The 19448-nt window shown below is 34.6% G+C and overlaps 2 non-coding genes across 2 annotated transcripts; both read right to left on the bottom strand.

Moving 5' to 3' along the window:
* Positions 1-747: 747 nt before the first annotated feature.
* On the bottom strand, positions 748-821 carry TRNAS-ACU (transfer RNA serine (anticodon ACU)). Its single transcript has one exon. It is a non-coding gene; the product is annotated as a tRNA-Ser (tRNA).
* A 13949-nt stretch (positions 822-14770) lies between these two features.
* Positions 14771-14844, bottom strand: TRNAS-ACU (transfer RNA serine (anticodon ACU)). Its single transcript has one exon. It is a non-coding gene; the product is annotated as a tRNA-Ser (tRNA).
* Positions 14845-19448: the final 4604 nt, after the last annotated feature.

The raw sequence follows: 19448 nt of genomic DNA, 5'->3' as shown, positions 1-19448 counted from the left end.
TACCATTTTAATTTGTTTTAATAGTATATTGACAGTATAGTTTTCTTTAAAAAATCCACTTAATTTTCTTTACCCTATTATTAAAAGGGTAATTGACAAAAACAAACTACATTGTCACCAGAAGAGCAATACAAAATGTACAAGTGATATATTAAAATCATCTTTCCAGCTTGAATTTCAATGATGCATTGGGGCAACGATTTTGTGAGAAACATCTTCACCCTTAAATAAAGATTTTCTTAATTCCTTACCTGTGTGCTAATTACATGTCACCTTGTTTTCACATAAAACAGACTTCTACATGAGAAAGCAGCAAGGATGCAGTGGCGTTAATGTTTCCTGGTGTCAACCTGTATTATTTCAGTAGACATTGAAATGAGGATGCATCTTGCTGCCTTTCCAATGAAGCAAGTTTAATTTAGTAATAGGTGAAAAACCATCCTTACAAAGGTGTTAATCAGAGACTTGGCTTTGTGGACACTTTTCAGAGAACAAATTTGTTAGCATAAAAATAAAGGCAGAAAATGAAGAGCTGTTTAATCACTCAATTGGATTTTTCTACAAGCATATTTTTTTCTCTGCAACCCATTGCTAAATTGTGCTTCCTAGCTGTTTTTTATAAAATCACTGAATCAAATCTAACTCCGATTACATCAGAGATGCCAGGTACCCTACACCAAAAGAGGGGGTTTGAAATTTTGACTTGTCTACTTAAATATCACCAAAACCTGATCACAAGGTCAATCATGTCCCTGGGTGGGATTAAACCACCAACCTTTTGGTTAGTAGCCAGACACACTAACCGATTGCGCCACAGAGACACTTTGCAAAAAGTACATACTGACAAAGGCTAATAAGCATTAATCTAGAACGTTTCCTAGAAAAACTTTAAAAAGTCAATAATCTGGAGAGTTTTTGTAAGAATTTCTTAAATCAACCAACGAAGAAACACATTGGTACTTTCCCATGATGAGTGAGTGCTTCAGGATCTCTTGCACTTACATGTGCAGCAGAGTACTGCAATGGAAGCATGCTGGGCCCATTACCCAGAGGTAGGCAGATTGAAACTATCCTCTGCTATATGCATTTTTTTTGTTAAAGTAATCCAAAACTGGGATTGATATGTTAGCTATTTTTTATTTAATTAAAGTACAATAACTTTTACCATTTTAATTTGTTTTAATAGTATATTGACAGTATTGTTTTCTTTCAAAAATCCACTTAATTTTCTTTACCCTATTATTAAAATGGTAATTGACAAAAACAAACTACATTGTCACCAGAAGAGCAATACAAAATGTACAAGTGATATATTAAAATCATCTTTCCAGCTTGAATTTCAATGATGCATTGGGGCAACGATTTTGTGAGAAACATCTTCACCCTTAAATAAAGATTTTCTTAATTCCTTACCTGTGTGCTAATTAGATATCACCTTGTTTTCACATTAAAATGTCTTCCACATGAGAAAGCAGCAAGGATGCATTGGCGTTAATGTTTCCTGGTGTCAACCTGTATTATTTCAGTAGACATTGAAATGAGGATGCATCTTGCTGCCTTTCCAATGAAGCAAGTTTAATTTAGTAATAGGTGAAAAACCATCCTTACAAAGGTGTTCATCAGAGACTTGGCTTTGTGGACACTTTTCAGAGAACAAATTTGTTAGCATAAAAATAAAGCCAGAAAATGAAGAGCTGTTTAATCACTCAATTGGATTTTTTTGCCAGCATATTTCTTTTTCTCTGCAACCCACTGCTAAATTGTGCTTCCTAGCTGTTTTTATAAAATCACTGAATCAAATCTAACTCTGATTACATAAGAGAAGGCCAGGTACCCTACACCATAAGAGGGGATTTGAAATTTTGACTTGTCTACTTAAAGATCACCAAAATCTGATAACAAGGTCAATTACGTCCCTGGGTGGGATTGAACCACCAACCTTTTCGTTAATAGCCGTGCACACTAACTGAATGCGGCACAAAGACACTTTGCAAAAGTCCTTACTGACAAAGGCTAATAAGCATTCATCTAAAACGTTTCCTAGAAAAACTTTAAAAAGTCAATAATCTGGAGAGTTTTTGTAAAATGTTTCTTCCATCAACCAACGAAGAAACACATTGGTACTTTCCCATGATGAGTGAGTGCTTCAGGATCTCTTGCACTTACATGTGCAGCAGAGTACAGCAATAGAAGCATGCTGGGCCCATAACCCAGCGGTAGGCATATTGAAACTATCCTCTGCTATATGCATTTTTTTTTGTTAATTAAAGTAATCCAAAACTGGGATTGATATTTTGGCTCTTTTATTTTTACTTAAAGTACAATAACTTTTACCATTTTAATTTGTTTTAATAGTATATTGACAGTATTGTTTTCTTTCAAAAATCCACTTAATTTTCTTTACCCTATTATTAAAATGGTAATTGACAAAAACAAACTACATTGTCACCAGAAGAGCAATACAAAATGTACAAGTGATATATTAAAATCATCTTTCCAGCTTGAATTTCAATGATGCATTGGGGCAACGATTTTGTGAGAAACATTTTCACCCTTAAATAAAGATTTTCTTAATTCCTTACCTGTGTGCTAATTAGATATCACCTTGTTTTCACATTAAACAGACTTCCACATGAGAAAGCAGCAAGGATGCAGTGGCGTTAATGTTTCCTGGTGTCAACCTGTATTATTTCAGTAGACATTGAAATGAGGATGCATCTTGCTGCCTTTCCAATGAAGCAAGTTTAATTTAGTAATAGGTTAAAAACCATCCTTACAAAGGTGTTAATCAGAGACTTGGCTTTGTGGACACTTTTCAGAGAACAAATTTGTTAGCATAAAAATAAAGCCAGAAAATTAAGAGCTGTTTAATCACTCAATTGGATTTTTTTTGCCAGCATATTTCTTTTTCTCTGCAACCCACTGCTAAATTGTGCTTCCTAGCTGTTTTTATAAAATCACTGAATCAAATCTAACTCTGATTACATCAGAGAAGGCCAGGTACCCTACACCAGAACAGGGGGATTTGAAATTTTGACTTGTCTACTTAAAGATCACCAAAATCTGATAACAAGGTCAATTACGTCCCTGGGTGGGATTGAACCACCAACCTTTTGGTTAATAGCCGTGCACACTAACTGATTGCGCCACAAAGACACTTTGCAAAAGTCCATACTGACAAAGGCTAATAAGCATTCATCTAAAACGTTTCCTAGAAAAACTTTAAAAAGTCAATAATCTGGAGAGTTTTTGTAAGATGTTTCTTCCATCCACCAACAAAGAAACACATTGGTACTTTCCCATGATGAGTGAGTGCTTCAGGATCTTTTGCACTTACATGTGCAGCAGAGTACAGCAATGGAAGCATGCTGGGCCCATAACCCAGCGGTAGGCAGATTGAAACTATCCTCTGCTATATGCATTTTTTTTTGTTAATTAAAGTAATCCAAAACTGGGATTGATATTTTGGCTCTTTTATTTTTACTTAAAGTACAATAACTTTTACCATTTTAATTTGTTTTAATAGTATATTGACAGTATTGTTTTCTTTCAAAAATCCACTTAATTTTCTTTACCCTATTATTAAAATGGTAATTGACAAAAACAAACTACATTGTCACCAGAAGAGCAATACAAAATGTACAAGTGATATATTAAAATCATCTTTCCAGCTTGAATTTCAATGATGCATTGGGGCAACGATTTTGTGAGAAACATCTTCACCCTTAAATAAAGATTTTCTTAATTCCTTACCTGTGTGCTAATTAGATATCACCTTGTTTTCACATTAAACAGACTTCCACATGAGAAAGCAGCAAGGATACAGTGGCGTTAATGTTTCCTGGTGTCAACCTGTATTATTTCAGTAGACATTGAATTGAGGATGCATCTTGCTGCCTTTCCAATGAAGCAAGTTTAATTTAGTAATAGGTGAAAAACCATCCCTACAAAGGTGTTAATCAGAGACTTGGCTTTGTGGACACTTTTCAAAGAACAAATTTGTTAGCATAAAAATAAAGCCAGAAAATGAAGAGCTGTTTAATCACTCAATTGGATTTTTTTTGCCAGCATATTTCTTTTTCTCTGCAACCCACTGCTAAATTGTGCTTCCTAGCTGTTTTTATAAAATCACTGAATCAAATCTAACTACATCAGAGAAGGCCAGGTACCCTACACCATAACAGGGGGTTTGAAATTTTGACTTGTCTACTTAAAGATCACCAAAATCTGATAACAAGATCAATTACGTCCCTGGTTGGGATTGAACCACCAACCTTTTGGTTAGTAGCCGGACACACTAACCGATTGCGCCACAGAGACACTTTGCAAAAAGTACATACTGACAAAGTCTAATAAGCATACATCTAGAACGTTTCCTAGAAAAACTTTAAAAAGTCAATAATCTGGAGAGTTTTTGTAAGATGTTTCTTCCATCAACCAATGAAGAAACACATTGGTACTTTCCCATGATGAGTGAGTGCTTCAGGATCTCTTGCACTTACATGTGCAGCAGAGTACTGCAATGGAAGCATGCTGGGCCCATAACCCAGAGGTAGGCAGATTGAAACTATCCTTTGCTATATGCATTTTTTTTTTGTTAATTTAAGTAATCAAAACTGGGATTGATATTTTTGCTCTTTTATTTTTACTTAAAGTACAATAACTTTTACCATTTTAATTTGTTTTAATAGTATATTGACAGTATAGTTTTCTTTAAAAAATCCACTTAATTTTCTTTACCCTATTATTAAAAGGGTAATTGACAAAAACAAACTACATTGTCACCAGAAGAGCAATACAAAATGTACAAGTGATATATTAAAATCATCTTTCCAGCTTGAATTTCAATGATGCATTGGGGCAACGATTTTGTGAGAAACACCTTCACCCTTAAATAAAGATTTTCTTAATTCCTTACATGTGTGCTAATTAGATATCACCTTGTTTTCACATTAAACAGACTTCTACATGAGAAAGCAGCAAGGATGCAGTGGCGTTAATGTTTCCTGGTGTCAACCTGTATTATTTCAGTAGACATTGAAATGAGGATGCATCTTGCTGCCTTTCCAATGAAGCAAGTTTAATTTAGTAATAGGTGAAAAACCATCCCTACAAAGGTGTTAATCAGAGACTTGGCTTTGTGGACACCTTTCAGAGAACAAATTTGTTAGCATAAAAATAAAGCCAGAAAATGAAGAGCTGTTTAATCACTCAATTGGATTTTTTTTGCCAGCATATTTCTTTTTCTCTGCAACCCACTGCTAAATTGTGCTTCCTAGCTGTTTTTATAAAATCAATGAATCAAATCTAACTCTGATTACATCAGAGAAGGCCAGGTACCCTACACCAGAACAGGGGGATTTGAAATTTTGACTTGTCTACTTAAAGATCACCAAAATCTGATAACAAGGTCAATTACGTCCCTGGGTGGGATTGAACCACCAACCTTTTGGTTAATAGCTGTGCACACTAACTGATTGCGCCACAAAGACACTTTGCAAAAGTGCATACTGACAAAGGCTAATAAGCATTCATCTAGAACGTTTCCTAGAAAAACTTTAAAAAGTCAATAATCTGGAGAGTTTTTGTAAGATGTTTCTTCCATCAACCAACGAAGAAACACATTGGTACTTTCCCATGATGACTGAGTGCTTCAGGATCTCTTGCACTTACATGTGCAGCAGAGTACTGCAATGGAAGCATGCTGGGCCCATAACCCAGAGGTAGGCAGATTGAAACTATCCTTTGCTATATGCATTTTTTTTTGTTCATTTAAGTAATCAAAACTGGGATTGATATTTTTGCTCTTTTATTTTTACTTAAAGTACAATAACTTTTACCATTTTAATTTGTTTTAATAGTATATTGACAGTATAGTTTTCTTTAAAAAAATCCACTTAATTTTCTTTACCCTATTATTAAAAGGGTAATTTACAAAAACAAACTACATTGTCACCAGAAGAGCAATACAAAATGTACAAGTGATATATTAAAATCATCTTTCCAGCTTGAATTTCAATGATGCATTGGGGCAACGATTTTGTGAGAAACATCTTCACCCTTAAAAAAAAGATTTTCTTAATTCCTTACCTGTGTGCTAATTAGATATCACCTTGTTTTCACATTAAACAGACTTCCACATGAGAAAGCAGCAAGGATGCAGTGGCGTTAATGTTTCCTGGTGTCAACCCGTATTATTTCAGTAGACATTGAAATGAGGATGCATCTTGCTGCCTTTCCAATGAAGCAAATTTAATTTAGTAATAGGTGAAAAACCATCCCTACAAAGGTGTTAATCAGAGACATGGCTTTGTGGACACTTTTCAGAGAACATATTTGTTAGCATAAAAATAAAGCCAGAAAATGAAGAGCTGTTTAATCACTCAATTGGATTTTTTTGCCAGCATATTTCTTTTTCTCTGCAACCCACTGCTAAATTGTGCTTCCTAGCTGTTTTTATAAAATCACTGAATCAAATCTAACTCTGATTACATCAGAGAAGGCCAGGTACCCTACACCATAACAGGGGGTTTGAAATTTTGACTTGTCTACTTAAAGATCACCAAAATCTGATAACAAGGTCAATTACATCCCTGGTTGGGATTGAACCACCAACCTTTTGGTTAATAGCCGAACACACTAACCAATTGCGCCACAGAGACACTTTGCAAAAAGTGCATACTGACAAAGGCTAATAAGCATTTATCTAGAACGTTTCCTAGAAAAACTTTAAAAAGTCAATAATCTGGAGAGTTTTTGTAAGATGTTTCTTTCATCAACCAACGAAGAAACACATTGGTACTTTTCCATGATGAGTGAGTGCTTCAGGTTCTCTTGCACTTACATGTGCAGCAGAGTACTGCAATGGAAGCATGCTGGGCCCATAACCCAGAGGTAGGCAGATTGAAACTATCCTCTGCTATATGCATTTTTTTTTGTTAATTAAAGTAATCCAAAACTGGGATTGATATTTTGGTTCTTTTATTTTTACTTAAAGTACAATAACTTTTACCATTTTAATTTGTTTTAATAGTATATTGACAGTATTGTTTTCTTTCAAAAATCCACTTAATTTTCTTTACCCTATTATTAAAATGGTAATTGACAAAAACAAACTACATTGTCACCAGAAGAGCAATACAAAATGTACAAGTGATATATTAAAATCATCTTTCCAGCTTGAATTTCAATGATGCATTGGGGCAACGATTTTGTGAGAAACATCTTCACCCTTAAATAAAGATTTTCTTAATTCCTTACCTGTGTGCTAATTAGATATCACCTTGTTTTCACATTAAACAGACTTCCACATGAGAAAGCAGCAAGGATGCAGTGGCGTTAATGTTTCCTGGTGTCAACCTGTATTATTTCAGTAGACATTGAAATGAGGATGCATCTTGCTGCCTTTCCAATGAAGCAAATTTAATTTAGTAATAGGTGAAAAACCATCCCTACAAATGTGTTAATCAGAGACTTGGCTTTGTGGACACTTTTCAGAGAACAAATTTGTTAGCATAAAAATAAAGCCAGAAAATTAAGAGCTGTTTAATCACTCAATTGGATTTTTTTGCCAGCATATTTCTTTTTCTCTGCAACCCACTGCTAAATTGTGCTTCCTAGCTGTTTTTATAAAATCACTGAATCAAATCTAACTCTGATTACATCAGAGAAGGCCAGGTACCCTACACCATAAGAGGGGGTTTGAAATTTTGACTTGTCTACTTAAAGATCACCAAAATCTGATAACAAGGTTAATTACGTGCCTGGGTGGGATTGAACCACCAACCTTTTGGTTTATAGCCGTACACACTAACTGATTGCGCCACAGAGACACTTTGCGAAAGTACTTACTGACATAGGCTAATAAGCATTCATCTAAAACGTTTCCTAGAAAAACTTTAAAAAGTCAATAATCTGGAGAGTTTTTGTAAGATGTTTCTTCCATCCACCAACAAAGAAACACATTGGTACTTTCCCATGATGAGTGAGTGCTTCAGGATCTCTTGCACTTACATGTGCAGCAGAGTACTGCAATGGAAGCATGCTGGGCCCATAACCCAGAGGTAGGCAGATTAAAACTATCCTCTGCTATATGCATTTTTTTTGTTAATTAAAGTAATCCAAAACTGGGATTGATATTTTTGCTCTTTTATTTTTCATTAAAGTACAATAACTTTTACCATTTTAATTTGTTTTACTAGTATATTGAAAGTATTGTTTTCTTTTAAAAATCCACTTAATTTTCTTTACCCTATTATTAAAATGGTAATTGACAAAAACAAACTACATTGTCACCAGAAGAGCAATACAAAATGTACAAGTGATATATTAAAATCATCTTTCCAGCTTGAATTTCAATGATGCATTGGGGCAACGATTTTGTGAGAAACATCTTCACCCTTAAATAAAGATTTTCTTAATTCCTTACCTGTGTGCTAATTAGATATCACCTTGTTTTCACATTAAAATGTCTTCCACATGAGAAAGCAGCAAGGATGCATTGGCGTTAATGTTTCCTGGTGTCAACCTGTATTATTTCAGTAGACATTGAAATGAGGATGCATCTTGCTGCCTTTCCAATGAAGCAAGTTTAATTTAGTAATAGGTGAAAAACCATCCTTACAAAGGTGTTCATCAGAGACTTGGCTTTGTGGACACTTTTCAGAGAACAAATTTGTTAGCATAAAAATAAAGCCAGAAAATGAAGAGCTGTTTAATCACTCAATTGGATTTTTTTGCCAGCATATTTCTTTTTCTCTGCAACCCACTGCTAAATTGTGCTTCCTAGCTGTTTTTATAAAATCACTGAATCAAATCTAACTCTGATTACATAAGAGAAGGCCAGGTACCCTACACCATAAGAGGGGATTTGAAATTTTGACTTGTCTACTTAAAGATCACCAAAATCTGATAACAAGGTCAATTACGTCCCTGGGTGGGATTGAACCACCAACCTTTTCGTTAATAGCCGTGCACACTAACTGAATGCGGCACAAAGACACTTTGCAAAAGTCCTTACTGACAAAGGCTAATAAGCATTCATCTAAAACGTTTCCTAGAAAAACTTTAAAAAGTCAATAATCTGGAGAGTTTTTGTAAAATGTTTCTTCCATCAACCAACGAAGAAACACATTGGTACTTTCCCATGATGAGTGAGTGCTTCAGGATCTCTTGCACTTACATGTGCAGCAGAGTACAGCAATAGAAGCATGCTGGGCCCATAACCCAGCGGTAGGCATATTGAAACTATCCTCTGCTATATGCATTTTTTTTTGTTAATTAAAGTAATCCAAAACTGGGATTGATATTTTGGCTCTTTTATTTTTACTTAAAGTACAATAACTTTTACCATTTTAATTTGTTTTAATAGTATATTGACAGTATTGTTTTCTTTCAAAAATCCACTTAATTTTCTTTACCCTATTATTAAAATGGTAATTGACAAAAACAAACTACATTGTCACCAGAAGAGCAATACAAAATGTACAAGTGATATATTAAAATCATCTTTCCAGCTTGAATTTCAATGATGCATTGGGGCAACGATTTTGTGAGAAACATTTTCACCCTTAAATAAAGATTTTCTTAATTCCTTACCTGTGTGCTAATTAGATATCACCTTGTTTTCACATTAAACAGACTTCCACATGAGAAAGCAGCAAGGATGCAGTGGCGTTAATGTTTCCTGGTGTCAACCTGTATTATTTCAGTAGACATTGAAATGAGGATGCATCTTGCTGCCTTTCCAATGAAGCAAGTTTAATTTAGTAATAGGTTAAAAACCATCCTTACAAAGGTGTTAATCAGAGACTTGGCTTTGTGGACACTTTTCAGAGAACAAATTTGTTAGCATAAAAATAAAGCCAGAAAATTAAGAGCTGTTTAATCACTCAATTGGATTTTTTTTGCCAGCATATTTCTTTTTCTCTGCAACCCACTGCTAAATTGTGCTTCCTAGCTGTTTTTATAAAATCACTGAATCAAATCTAACTCTGATTACATCAGAGAAGGCCAGGTACCCTACACCAGAACAGGGGGATTTGAAATTTTGACTTGTCTACTTAAAGATCACCAAAATCTGATAACAAGGTCAATTACGTCCCTGGGTGGGATTGAACCACCAACCTTTTGGTTAATAGCCGTGCACACTAACTGATTGCGCCACAAAGACACTTTGCAAAAGTCTATACTGACAAAGGCTAATAAGCATTCATCTAAAACGTTTCCTAGAAAAACTTTAAAAAGTCAATAATCTGGAGAGTTTTTGTAAGATGTTTCTTCCATCCACCAACAAAGAAACACATTGGTACTTTCCCATGATGAGTGAGTGCTTCAGGATCTTTTGCACTTACATGTGCAGCAGAGTACAGCAATGGAAGCATGCTGGGCCCATAACCCAGCGGTAGGCAGATTGAAACTATCCTCTGCTATATGCATTTTTTTTTGTTAATTAAAGTAATCCAAAACTGGGATTGATATTTTGGCTCTTTTATTTTTACTTAAAGTACAATAACTTTTACCATTTTAATTTGTTTTAATAGTATATTGACAGTATTGTTTTCTTTCAAAAATCCACTTAATTTTCTTTACCCTATTATTAAAATGGTAATTGACAAAAACAAACTACATTGTCACCAGAAGAGCAATACAAAATGTACAAGTGATATATTAAAATCATCTTTCCAGCTTGAATTTCAATGATGCATTGGGGCAACGATTTTGTGAGAAACATCTTCACCCTTAAATAAAGATTTTCTTAATTCCTTACCTGTGTGCTAATTAGATATCACCTTGTTTTCACATTAAACAGACTTCCACATGAGAAAGCAGCAAGGATACAGTGGCGTTAATGTTTCCTGGTGTCAACCTGTATTATTTCAGTAGACATTGAATTGAGGATGCATCTTGCTGCCTTTCCAATGAAGCAAGTTTAATTTAGTAATAGGTGAAAAACCATCCCTACAAAGGTGTTAATCAGAGACTTGGCTTTGTGGACACTTTTCAAAGAACAAATTTGTTAGCATAAAAATAAAGCCAGAAAATGAAGAGCTGTTTAATCACTCAATTGGATTTTTTTTGCCAGCATATTTCTTTTTCTCTGCAACCCACTGCTAAATTGTGCTTCCTAGCTGTTTTTATAAAATCACTGAATCAAATCTAACTACATCAGAGAAGGCCAGGTACCCTACACCATAACAGGGGGTTTGAAATTTTGACTTGTCTACTTAAAGATCACCAAAATCTGATAACAAGATCAATTACGTCCCTGGTTGGGATTGAACCACCAACCTTTTGGTTAGTAGCCGGACACACTAACCGATTGCGCCACAGAGACACTTTGCAAAAAGTACATACTGACAAAGTCTAATAAGCATACATCTAGAACGTTTCCTAGAAAAACTTTAAAAAGTCAATAATCTGGAGAGTTTTTGTAAGATGTTTCTTCCATCAACCAATGAAGAAACACATTGGTACTTTCCCATGATGAGTGAGTGCTTCAGGATCTCTTGCACTTACATGTGCAGCAGAGTACTGCAATGGAAGCATGCTGGGCCCATAACCCAGAGGTAGGCAGATTGAAACTATCCTTTGCTATATGCATTTTTTTTTTGTTAATTTAAGTAATCAAAACTGGGATTGATATTTTTGCTCTTTTATTTTTACTTAAAGTACAATAACTTTTACCATTTTAATTTGTTTTAATAGTATATTGACAGTATAGTTTTCTTTAAAAAATCCACTTAATTTTCTTTACCCTATTATTAAAAGGGTAATTGACAAAAACAAACTACATTGTCACCAGAAGAGCAATACAAAATGTACAAGTGATATATTAAAATCATCTTTCCAGCTTGAATTTCAATGATGCATTGGGGCAACGATTTTGTGAGAAACACCTTCACCCTTAAATAAAGATTTTCTTAATTCCTTACATGTGTGCTAATTAGATATCACCTTGTTTTCACATTAAACAGACTTCTACATGAGAAAGCAGCAAGGATGCAGTGGCGTTAATGTTTCCTGGTGTCAACCTGTATTATTTCAGTAGACATTGAAATGAGGATGCATCTTGCTGCCTTTCCAATGAAGCAAGTTTAATTTAGTAATAGGTGAAAAACCATCCCTACAAAGGTGTTAATCAGAGACTTGGCTTTGTGGACACCTTTCAGAGAACAAATTTGTTAGCATAAAAATAAAGCCAGAAAATGAAGAGCTGTTTAATCACTCAATTGGATTTTTTTTGCCAGCATATTTCTTTTTCTCTGCAACCCACTGCTAAATTGTGCTTCCTAGCTGTTTTTATAAAATCACTGAATCAAATCTAACTCTGATTACATCAGAGAAGGCCAGGTACCCTACACCATAACAGGGGGTTTGAAATTTTGACTTGTCTACTTAAAGATCACCAAAATCTGATAACAAGGTCAATTACATCCCTGGTTGGGATTGAACCACCAACCTTTTGGTTAATAGCCGAACACACTAACCAATTGCGCCACAGAGACACTTTGCAAAAAGTGCATACTGACAAAGGCTAATAAGCATTTATCTAGAACGTTTCCTAGAAAAACTTTAAAAAGTCAATAATCTGGAGAGTTTTTGTAAGATGTTTCTTTCATCAACCAACGAAGAAACACATTGGTACTTTTCCATGATGAGTGAGTGCTTCAGGTTCTCTTGCACTTACATGTGCAGCAGAGTACTGCAATGGAAGCATGCTGGGCCCATAACCCAGAGGTAGGCAGATTGAAACTATCCTCTGCTATATGCATTTTTTTTTGTTAATTAAAGTAATCCAAAACTGGGATTGATATTTTGGTTCTTTTATTTTTACTTAAAGTACAATAACTTTTACCATTTTAATTTGTTTTAATAGTATATTGACAGTATTGTTTTCTTTCAAAAATCCACTTAATTTTCTTTACCCTATTATTAAAATGGTAATTGACAAAAACAAACTACATTGTCACCAGAAGAGCAATACAAAATGTACAAGTGATATATTAAAATCATCTTTCCAGCTTGAATTTCAATGATGCATTGGGGCAACGATTTTGTGAGAAACATCTTCACCCTTAAATAAAGATTTTCTTAATTCCTTACCTGTGTGCTAATTAGATATCACCTTGTTTTCACATTAAACAGACTTCCACATGAGAAAGCAGCAAGGATGCAGTGGCGTTAATGTTTCCTGGTGTCAACCTGTATTATTTCAGTAGACATTGAAATGAGGATGCATCTTGCTGCCTTTCCAATGAAGCAAATTTAATTTAGTAATAGGTGAAAAACCATCCCTACAAATGTGTTAATCAGAGACTTGGCTTTGTGGACACTTTTCAGAGAACAAATTTGTTAGCATAAAAATAAAGCCAGAAAATTAAGAGCTGTTTAATCACTCAATTGGATTTTTTTGCCAGCATATTTCTTTTTCTCTGCAACCCACTGCTAAATTGTGCTTCCTAGCTGTTTTTATAAAATCACTGAATCAAATCTAACTCTGATTACATCAGAGAAGGCCAGGTACCCTACACCATAAGAGGGGGTTTGAAATTTTGACTTGTCTACTTAAAGATCACCAAAATCTGATAACAAGGTTAATTACGTGCCTGGGTGGGATTGAACCACCAACCTTTTGGTTTATAGCCGTACACACTAACTGATTGCGCCACAGAGACACTTTGCGAAAGTACTTACTGACATAGGCTAATAAGCATTCATCTAAAACGTTTCCTAGAAAAACTTTAAAAAGTCAATAATCTGGAGAGTTTTTGTAAGATGTTTCTTCCATCCACCAACAAAGAAACACATTGGTACTTTCCCATGATGAGTGAGTGCTTCAGGATCTCTTGCACTTACATGTGCAGCAGAGTACTGCAATGGAAGCATGCTGGGCCCATAACCCAGAGGTAGGCAGATTAAAACTATCCTCTGCTATATGCATTTTTTTTGTTAATTAAAGTAATCCAAAACTGGGATTGATATTTTTGCTCTTTTATTTTTCATTAAAGTACAATAACTTTTACCATTTTAATTTGTTTTACTAGTATATTGAAAGTATTGTTTTCTTTTAAAAATCCACTTAATTTTCTTTACCCTATTATTAAAATGGTAATTGACAAAAACAAACTACATTGTCACCAGAAGAGCAATACAAAATGTACAAGTGATATATTAAAATCATCTTTCCAGCTTGAATTTCAATGATGCATTGGGGCAACGATTTTGTGAGAAACATTTTCACCCTTAAATAAAGATTTTCTTAATTCCTTACCTGTGTGCTAATTAGATATCACCTTGTTTTCACATTAAACAGACTTCCACATGAGAAAGCAGCAAGGATGCAGTGGCGTTAATGTTTCCTGGTGTCAACCTGTATTATTTCAGTAGACATTGAAATGAGGATGCATCTTGCTGCCTTTCCAATGAAGCAAGTTTAATTTAGTAATAGGTGAAAAACCATCCTTACAAAGGTGTTAATCAGAGACTTGGCTTTGTGGAAACTTTTCAGAGAACAAATTTGTTAGCATAAAAATAAAGCCAGAAAATGAAGAGCTGTTTAATCACTCAATTGGATTTTTTTGCCAGCATATTTCTTTTTCTCTGCAACCCACTGCTAAATTGTGCTTCCTAGCTGTTTTTATAAAATCACTGAATCAAATCTAACTCTGATTACATCAGAGAAGGCCAGGTACCCTACACCATAAGAGGGGGTTTGAAATTTTGACTTGTCTACTTAAAGATCACCAAAATCTGATAACAAGGTCAATTACGTCCCTGGGTGGGATTGAACCACCAACCTTTTGGTTAGTAGCCAGACACACTAACCAATTGCGCCACAGAGACACTTTGTAAAAATTACATACTGACAAAGGCTAATAAGCATACATCTAGAACGTTTCCTAGAAAAACTTTAAAAAGTCAATAATCTGGAGAGTTTTTGTAAGATGTTTCTTCCATCAACCAACGAAGAAACACATTGGTACTTTCCCATGATGAGTGAGTGCTTCAGGATCTCTTGCACTTATATGTGCAGCAGAGTACTGCAATGGAAGCATGCTGGGCCCATAACCCAGAGGTAGGCAGATTGAAACTATCCTCTGCTATATGCATTTTTTTTTTGTTAATTAAAGTAATCCAAAACTGGGATTGATATTTTGGTTCTTTTATTTTTACTTAAAGTACAATAACTTTTACCATTTTAATTTGTTTTAATAGTATATTGACAGTATTGTTTTCTTTCAAAAATCCACTTAATTTTCTTTACCCTATTATTAAAATGGTAATTGACAAAAACAAACTACATTGTCACCAGAAGAGCAATACAAAATGTACAAGTGATATATTAAAATCATCTTTCCAGCTTGAATTTCAATGATGCATTGGGGCAACGATTTTGTGAGAAACATCTTCACCCTTAAATAAAGATTTTCTTAATTCCTTACCTGTGTGCTAATTAGATATCACCTTGTTTTCACATTAAACAGACTTCCACATGAGAAAGCAGCAAGGATGCAGTGGCGTTAATGTTTCCTGGTGTCAACCCGTATTATTTCAGTAGACATTGAAATGAGGATGCATCTTGCTGCCTTTCCAATGAAGCAAATTTAATTTAGTAATAGGTGAAAAACCATCCCTACAAATGTGTTAATCAGAGACTTGGCTTTGTGGACACTTTTCAGAGAACAAATTTGTTAGCATAAAAATAAAGCCAGAAAATTAAGAGCTGTTTAATCACTCAATTGGATTTTTTTGCCAGCATATTTCTTTTTCTCTGCAACCCACTGCTAAATTGTGCTTCCTAGCTGTTTTTATAAAATCACTGAATCAAATCTAACTCTGATTACATCAGAGAAGGCCAGGTACCCTACACCATAAGAGGGGGTTTGAAATTTTTGACTTGTCTACTTAAAGATCACCAAAATCTGATAACAAGGTCAATTACGTGCCTGGGTGGGATTGAACCGCCAACCTTTTGGTTTATAGCCGTACACACTAACTGATTGCGCCACAGAGACACTTTGCAAAAGTACTTACTGACATAGGCTAATAAGCATTCATCTAAAACGTTTCCTAGAAAAACTTTAAAAAGTCAATAATCTGGAGAGTTTTTGTAAGATGTTTCTTCCATCCACCAACAAAGAAACACATTGGTACTTTCCCATGATGAGTGAGTGCTTCAGGATCTCTTGCACTTACATGTGCAGCAGAGTACTGCAATGGAAGCATGCTGGGCCCATAACCCAGAGGTAGGCAGATTAAAACTATCCTCTGCTATATGCATTTTTTTTGTTAATTAAAGTAATCCAAAACTGGGATTGATATTTTTGCTCTTTTATTTTTCATTAAAGTACAATAACTTTTACCATTTTAATTTGTTTTAATAGTATATTGACAGTATTGTTTTCTTTAAAAAATCCACTTAATTTTCTTTACCCTATTATTAAAAGGGTAATTGACAAAAACAAACTACATTGTCACCAGAAGAGCAATACAAAATGTACAAGTGATATATTAAAATCATCTTTCCAGCTTGAATTTCAATGATGCATTGGGGCAACGATTTTGTGAGAAACATTTTCACCCTTAAATAAAGATTTTCTTAATTCCTTACCTGTGTGCTAATTAGATATCACCTTGTTTTCACATTAAACAGACTTCCACATGAGAAAGCAGCAAGGATGCAGTGGCGTTAATGTTTCCTGGTGTCAACCTGTATTATTTCAGTAGACATTGAAATGAGGATGCATCTTGCTGCCTTTCCAATGAAGCAAGTTTAATTTAGTAATAGGTTAAAAACCATCCTTACAAAGGTGTTAATCAGAGACTTGGCTTTGTGGACACTTTTCAGAGAACAAATTTGTTAGCATAAAAATAAAGCCAGAAAATTAAGAGCTGTTTAATCACTCAATTGGATTTTTTTTGCCAGCATATTTCTTTTTCTCTGCAACCCACTGCTAAATTGTGCTTCCTAGCTGTTTTTATAAAATCACTGAATCAAATCTAACTCTGATTACATCAGAGAAGGCCAGGTACCCTACACCAGAACAGGGGGATTTGAAATTTTGACTTGTCTACTTAAAGATCACCAAAATCTGATAACAAGGTCAATTACGTCCCTGGGTGGGATTGAACCACCAACCTTTTGGTTAATAGCCGTGTACACTAACTGATTGCGCCACAAAGACACTTTGCAAAAGTCCATACTGACAAAGGCTAATAAGCATTCATCTAAAACGTTTCCTAGAAAAACTTTAAAAAGTCAATAATCTGGAGAGTTTTTGTAAGATGTTTCTTCCATCCACCAACAAAGAAACACATTGGTACTTTCCCATGATGAGTGAGTGCTTCAGGATCTTTTGCACTTACATGTGCAGCAGAGTACAGCAATGGAAGCATGCTGGGCCCATAACCCAGCGGTAGGCAGATTGAAACTATCCTCTGCTATATGCATTTTTTTTTGTTAATTAAAGTAATCCAAAACTGGGATTGATATTTTGGCTCTTTTATTTTTACTTAAAGTACAATAACTTTTACCATTTTAATTTGTTTTAATAGTATATTGACAGTATTGTTTTCTTTCAAAAATCCACTTAATTTTCTTTACCCTATTATTAAAATGGTAATTGACAAAAACAAACTACATTGTCACCAGAAGAGCAATACAAAATGTACAAGTGATATATTAAAATCATCTTTCCAGCTTGAATTTCAATGATGCATTGGGGCAACGATTTTGTGAGAAACATTTTCACCCTTAAATAAAGATTTTCTTAATTCCTTACCTGTGTGCTAATTAGATATCACCTTGTTTTCACATTAAACAGACTTCCACATGAGAAAGCAGCAAGGATGCAGTGGCGTTAATGTTTCCTGGTGTCAACCTGTATTATTTCAGTAGACATTGAAATGAGGATGCATCTTGCTGCCTTTCCAATGAAGCAAGTTTAATTTAGTAATAGGTTAAAAACCATCCTTACAAAGGTGTTAATCAGAGACTTGGCTTTGTGGACACTTTTCAGAGAACAAATTTGTTAGCATAAAAATAAAGCCAGAAAATTAAGAGCTGTTTAATCACTCAATTGGATTTTTTTTGCCAGCATATTTCTTTTTCTCTGCAACCCACTGCTAAATTGTGCTTCCTAGCTGTTTTTATAAAATCACTGAATCAAATCTAACTCTGATTACATCAGAGAAGGCCAGGTACCCTACACCAGAACAGGGGGATTTGAAATTTTGACTTGTCTACTTAAAGATCACCAAAATCTGATAACAAGGTCAATTACGTCCCTGGGTGGGATTGAACCACCAACCTTTTGGTTAATAGCCGTGTACACTAACTGATTGCGCCACAAAGACACTTTGCAAAAGTCCATACTGACAAAGGCTAATAAGCATTCATCTAAAACGTTTCCTAGAAAAACTTTAAAAAGTCAATAATCTGGAGAGTTTTTGTAAGATGTTTCTTCCATCCACCAACAAAGAAACACATTGGTACTTTCCCATGATGAGTGAGTGCTTCAGGATCTTTTGCACTTACATGTGCAGCAGAGTACAGCAATGGAAGCATGCTGGGCCCATAACCCAGCGGTAGGCAGATTGAAACTATCCTCTGCTATATGCATTTTTTTTTGTTAATTAAAGTAATCCAAAACTGGGATTGATATTTTGGCTCTTTTATTTTTACTTAAAGTACAATAACTTTTACCATTTTAATTTGTTTTAATAGTATATTGACAGTATTGTTTTCTTTCAAAAATCCACTTAATTTTCTTTACCCTATTATTAAAATGGTAATTGACAAAAACAAACTACATTGTCACCAGAAGAGCAATACAAAATGTACAAGTGATATATTAAAATCATCTTTCCAGCTTGAATTTCAATGATGCATTGGGGCAACGATTTTGTGAGAAACATCTTCACCCTTAAATAAAGATTTTCTTAATTCCTTACCTGTGTGCTAATTAGATATCACCTTGTTTTCACATTAAACAGACTTCCACATGAGAAAGCAGCAAGGATACAGTGGCGTTAATGTTTCCTGGTGTCAACCTGTATTATTTCAGTAGACATTGAATTGAGGATGCATCTTGCTGCCTTTCCAATGAAGCAAGTTTAATTTAGTAATAGGTGAAAAACCATCCCTACAAAGGTGTTAATCAGAGACTTGGCTTTGTGGACACTTTTCAAAGAACAAATTTGTTAGCATAAAAATAAAGCCAGAAAATGAAGAGCTGTTTAATCACTCAATTGGATTTTTTTTGCCAGCATATTTCTTTTTCTCTGCAACCCACTGCTAAATTGTGCTTCCTAGCTGTTTTTATAAAATCACTGAATCAAATCTAACTACATCAGAGAAGGCCAGGTACCCTACACCATAACAGGGGGTTTGAAATTTTGACTTGTCTACTTAAAGATCACCAAAATCTGATAACAAGATCAATTAC

The sequence above is a fragment of the Pseudophryne corroboree genome, chromosome 8 (genome assembly GCF_028390025.1).
Source record: "Pseudophryne corroboree isolate aPseCor3 chromosome 8, aPseCor3.hap2, whole genome shotgun sequence".
Lineage (NCBI taxonomy): Eukaryota > Metazoa > Chordata > Amphibia > Anura > Myobatrachidae > Pseudophryne > Pseudophryne corroboree.
The sequence above is the reverse complement of the archived record's forward strand: the minus strand, read 5'-3'. Positions and strand labels throughout refer to the sequence as shown.